This window comes from Aulonocara sp. 'chitande type north' Nkhata Bay, linkage group LG3 (assembly GCF_057382095.1).
Source record: "Aulonocara sp. 'chitande type north' Nkhata Bay isolate Kocher_YH1m ecotype deep benthic linkage group LG3, A_spYH_male_GT1.1, whole genome shotgun sequence".
NCBI lineage: Eukaryota > Metazoa > Chordata > Actinopteri > Cichliformes > Cichlidae > Aulonocara > Aulonocara sp. 'chitande type north' Nkhata Bay.
In genome coordinates, this window is record NC_141346.1 from 65,530,887 (window position 1) to 65,536,886 (window position 6,000).

A 6,000-nucleotide genomic window follows, 5' to 3' on the forward strand; every position below is an offset into this window, starting at 1 on the left:
TGTTTGTTGTTATGATTATAAGACGTCTTTGTAATATAAAATAAACATTTTTACATTTAAAGACTTTGCAATTTAACAGTGATTTAAGGCTGGAAGGATGCTGAGAGTGTGTGTTGAAATGAAAGTGTGCATGTTGTGAAATCCTTTTAATCATTGGTGATTCTATAAATATATTGTTGTGAACATCACTGAATTTGTGGGTTTTTAGACGCTGGCTTATTTATATTAGAACATAATAAATAAAGTTTGGGTTTCTTTTAGTGAATTTTGATGAACTGATTTATTTTTTGGTTTATAGTGGATGAATTGTGCATACTGCATATACTGTGTCGGGCCTAAACCCTGAGGCATTGAAGACAAATATCTCTATTTAAATAGCAAGTATAGGCAAGAATTTCAGTAATAAATGTTGGTGTGACTTATTTTTTGATTTTGGTGTGTAATGTGAGAATTGATTAGAGGTTTTAATTGTTTTTCTTTCAGTTTGAGGCTGTATACGCACTTAACAGGGTGCGGTCTACTTCCTCTTTCTGATTCTAAACAGCATGTTTGATGAAAATAGTTTATCAGAAGTGTGTGATTCTAAGTGTGTGAACGTTGTGGGTACTGCATCTGAGTGATTCTGTGTGATTTGTACAAAATAATAAATAAGTAATAATAACACTACTGGGGTGAAGATCGTGGGTTCATAGCAGAGTGCGTGAAAAAAGGAAGTCTGAGAGAAGAGAGTGTGTGTCTGGTAGGAAGTGAACAAAGTTCACTGAAGTTCTAATCCCCATAACATATTGATAGATTAATAAACAAAACGTGTCTGGTATTAAGATTTTTGGGGTTGTTGTTTTAGTGATGGGTTGATTCTGACAGTTAGGTTTGGCTTGTTTTCTTATTCTAATAGAGGGAGTTTTATTACTCATGGACATGGTTAGAACTGGGCCCTTTAACATTGTAACAGTGCACTTAAGAGAAAACCTGTCAGGTGATGATGTTTTTTGCTCTGATGAGCTAATAATCAGCTCTCTTTTTCTCATTTTTGTTTTAAGCAGGCCTGAAAGATTGAATTAACAGCGATGTTAAAATTTTTTGGGAGAACAAATATAAGGTGAGCTTTTCCAGATTACAACTGGCTGAGGAAAAGCCTACCTGTGGGGACCTGATCAGGTTGTAAGTCCCTGTCTAAAATGATTGCAGCGAGTCAATCCAGTCCAAGAGCATAAAGAACTATTTTCCTAAAAAACAAAAAACAAAACAAAATAAAACAAATGAATGAGCTCACGTTGCTGAGGGTGGAGAATCTGATTATTTGCACAGGAATCTCCACTATCAGCAATATCTGGTGTGAATGTGTGTGACTGGACTGTGACTGGACTGATGATGTTGACTAAAGGTTGGACTGACTGGACACTGAGATAAAGACTGGACCAAGAGTAGGATGAATAAATGCTGACAAACAATTCACCACGCTGGCAAGAGAAAGGGGATGCTTTGCTTTGCTTTGCTTTGCTTTGCTTTTGCCATGAGCAGGAGGAGCGCAAGACTTAATTCTGGAGCTGCTGATTTTGGGTTGCTGATGTTTGCTTTGAGAAAATTCTGTTTTATCGACTGGGTGTAGATTATGGTAGTACATTATATAGTGGGGGAAATACCAAATGCTAAAGGAGAGAAAATGTTGGATGTTACTCATGTTACTATTAACAAAAGCAGGCCACTGTAGAAGTCAATTAAATTTGATAGAGGAAAATAATTACAACCAAAGTAATATTTATGAGTCAAATAGGGGATCGCTAGACTTTTCATATAAAAATGCAGTTATAGAATAACAAAGACTTGTCCAAGTGACCAAGGTTTTTTTCCCTTTTAAACAGTAAATTATTAAAACAGCTGGTACTGGAGGGAGACAGGAGCAAAGTAACGAAAGCATATATATTTTGGGTAAGTCTGATAAAGTAAAATAAAATGTACCATTACATTAAGAGGAGCAGGAAACAAACGGGAGACCAGTCCTGACGGTGGATTACACTAGGACTGAGGACCTGATTGAGCGTGTCACCGGCTTCAGTGACAGTAACCTCTGGCTGGACTGGGTGGCTCAAAATGCTAAAGAAAAACATGTATCTGATTGTGTTGCCTGTGCTTCAGCTAGACCACGTTTGTTCACGGAGCCCGCACCACTGTATCCAGAGGACAAGTGGGGCTATGACTGCATGTTACGGATGACTAGAGAAGCGGTGAGCACTGGCAACTGCACTATCTTGTCCAGCTTATTTCCCCTAATTCACAAGCAAACACAAGTAGGACCATTCATGCCCAAACGAATCAACTACACATGCTTTAAATTCTCAACGGATACGATAAAGTACAAGTTGGGAGAGATTGACCCAAGTTGGTGCTCTGTCACACTCACAGGGAGAACCACAAACAATGTAAGCCAAACGAACACTTTAATTGGAACATGGGCAAGAAGTGGGCTCTATTATTATTGTGGACGTAACACCCTTTTGGTTCGTGCCCATATGGGAAGTGAAGGGACGTGCGCAATGGTGCGACTCGGAGCTCCACTCATGCTAATCGGGAACAAAGTAAAAGCCATACCACAACACAACACACGCACATTGGCGGCCAGATGTAAGAGACACATTTTGGCAAAGAGAGGGACACAGGGGATACATGCTTATGACCCTAGAATGAACTCGCCTACCTGGACTGACTCAATAGGAGTGCCCAGGGGAGTTCCAGATGAGTATAAACTAGTGGACCAACTAGCTTCAGGATTTGAAAGTATGTTCATATGGATAACTCCAAATAAGAATGTTGATCGCATAAACTATGTCCATTATAATGTACTGAGCCTCTCTAACCTGGCCAGAGATGCCATGGAGAGGTTCACAGAACAGTTGTGTCCGACCTCACTGATGGGAGTGCAAAATCAAATGGCCCTAGACATGTTGTTGGTGTGAAAGAAAGGGGGCGTGTGGTGCCATGTTTGGAGCAGTGTGTTGTACCTTTATCCCCAACAACACTGCTCCAGGTGGCTCAGTAACCCGAGCTCTGGAGGGGCTGAAAACTCTGTCTAAAACCATGCATGAGCACTCAGGAATTGACAATCCACTGAACAGCTGGATGACCTCAGTGTTTGGGAAATGGAAGGGGTTTTTCATGTCTGCAATGTTTTCTACTGCCGCTTTTTAGGGATACTGGCCACCTGCGGTTGTTGTCTCATTCCTTGTGCCACAGGACTGCTGGAAAAGGTAATAACGAGGGCAGTGGACCCTGGAACAGTCGTTCCAGTGGCCATGATGCCATTGATGGACTTAGAAGCGGCCGAATGGGCCGAGGAGTGACACAACACGAAGTGTGGTGACCTTTCTTTTTGAAAGGTCAAGAGAGGGAATGTGGGAATAAAGAAAATACTTTACTGCTACAATATAGCCTTCATCATTAACACTGCATTAAAATGTTTATTAAAGCTACTGGCATTAGACTAAAACTTTTATTAAAGGTGCAGCTATAATCATTGTATACACACATTGCATATTGTGATCATGAAAGAGTTGATGCTCAGTCTATTCAAGGTCTTAAGCTTCGTTTGGCACGATGTCCTGATGATCTATTGTGTAAGTGACTTGGAGCAGCAGAAGGTTAAACCACATACATGCTTACAAACACAAATAATTTAAACATAGGCCAGGCCGAGGGCCTGGAATTCATTTAGCTTCTAACTGCATTTGAGCTGCCTAGTAACAAGTGACAGAAGAAGAGTCAAGAAATTGTAAGTCCCCAGGAATCATCTGGAAGGTGAAACAAATTGCCATGTATGGAAGAATGTGACAGAAAGAGAAACGTCTCTGTCTGTTTTTATGCTGATATGGTGATGGTGTATATCTGACCCTGGGTGTGTTTAATAAAATTAAGTGTTGCTCACACACATAAAGAACATTGAGATTAAGTAAATTAAGATTAAGTAAAGATTAAGTAAAGTTAATATAAAGCATAGGTGTCAAACTCTGGCCCGCGGGCCAAATTTGGCCTGCAGCCTAATTACATTTGGCCCGCGAAGCCATACCAAATTACTATTAGAGCTGGCCTACTGGTATTATACAGCTAATATATATATCGTTTAGTATTAAGCTTTGCTTGTTCCATATTCAGTTTTCCAGCAAAACTTATTTGAGTCCATAAGAAAAGATTCATTCTTATATCTGGAGGAAGATTTTTTTTTTTCAATAAATATTAATGTTAGCCCGCGACTTTGTTCCAGTTTTGAATTTTGGCCCACTGTGTATTTGAGTTTGACACCCCTGATATAAAGGATAGAAGGATTTTTAGAATAGGATCCTTTACAGGAGAAGATTTCAGGACCACATCGACCACATTGGTGGCGAGAATCCTGGAAGCCCCAGACCGAACGGAATCAACCAGAGAAAGGGGAACCCAAAAAGAAGCACAGAGCACAGAGAACCATTGTTCCAGAAAATGTGTTGTTTAGGAAATTAAAAGCTTGTTAGACACAGGTTAAATGTGAGCATAAAAGTAATGAAGAGTAATGAGAGGGACTTTAGGAATAGTTGCAGGATTTCTATGTTATGTAAATTGCCCAATCACAGTATTCAGGACGGATATGCTCTACCCGTTAAAGGGGGCAAAGAAACCAGGACTAAGTTTTGAAGATGAAACGGGTTAACTCTATAGAGGATGTTTTCCAAAGATTGACAAAATAATCTAGGGCCTTTTACCAGAAAAGCTGATTGTATCTGTTTGGAGTTTACAGTGAGCACTGAGGGAATTCAGAAGTGGGTTTAAACTGGGATTCTGGGTAAAAAAGGGGGTGTAGGAAGTAGATTTAGGACATTTCACAGGTGCTGTCTTAGAGCTTGATTTATTTGTTGTGGATAGAAGTAATTATGACGGAATAATAATGAAACATTGAAAACGTACAACCCGTTGAGGGGACAGATAGGGTTGGGCAATTGAAAGGTTTCATTTTGTTTAGCATAATCTCTTTTGTTATATTTTAGCCTTTTAACATGCAGGTAAACTTAATGGGATAAATCAGGAATTATGTCGTGTTTCTTAGGAAACACGAATAGGGGGAGAACTGTCATGTAATCAATATATTCTTAGTGCTTATTTTCTGATTATATTGTTTTATGTACTTTAATAATGAAGGTTTGTAAAGCAAGGCCACTTTTGACTAACAAACTAAGTGCTCAGCCAGACTGAAAAACAGGAAGTTAGTGTAGAAATATACAAGCATATTAATAAATACAGGAAGCCAGACAGAAAAGAGGAACTTATACCATATAAGGAGTTGTTGAAACTGTGTGACGTGTAAAGTACCAAAATAACACCTATATGAGACACATTTTTAGATTCTAATGTTAGAGATCCTGCAACTGCCGTTGGGCTGTGCAGGATCTCTCTTCCGGAAGATGATTGAATAAAAATAATTATAAATGTTTGGACCACTATGAGTCAGGTTTTCTCTGTTCTATCATGGGGATCAAAGAATCAGGTGTTAATACCAGTCCACTCCTGCCACCTGTGGCCAAGTGCCATAGCCTACTACTAGATGAACTTGTGACACACATCTGCAGCAGAGGCTGAGTGGCTGCTCTCACACCTGGAGCATCCAAATCGACCCACAAACACGCTGAAAGATGCAATGCCATCAATGTGGATTGTCCAGACTGAGAGACCTCTTCCCTCTGACCCCTCCCCAAACCCTCAAACCCTCCTACCCACCTCGACATACAAACTCTGTGTGGCTTCACGTGTTCTGTTGATGTTTACATGATCAAAATAACTTGAACACAAACACAAACAAACAAAGAGGAAGACCACACCGGAAGGAAACAACTACAAGTCCCAGCATCCTCTGTGTTTATGGAGCAACAGTGAAAGTGAAAGTATTGAGCCTCCGTTCAGAGCAGCAGGAGGAGGAAGGTGGAGCTGAGGCAGGTGAGTGTTAACATGAATATGTTTCTTCTTATGACATAAAATAAT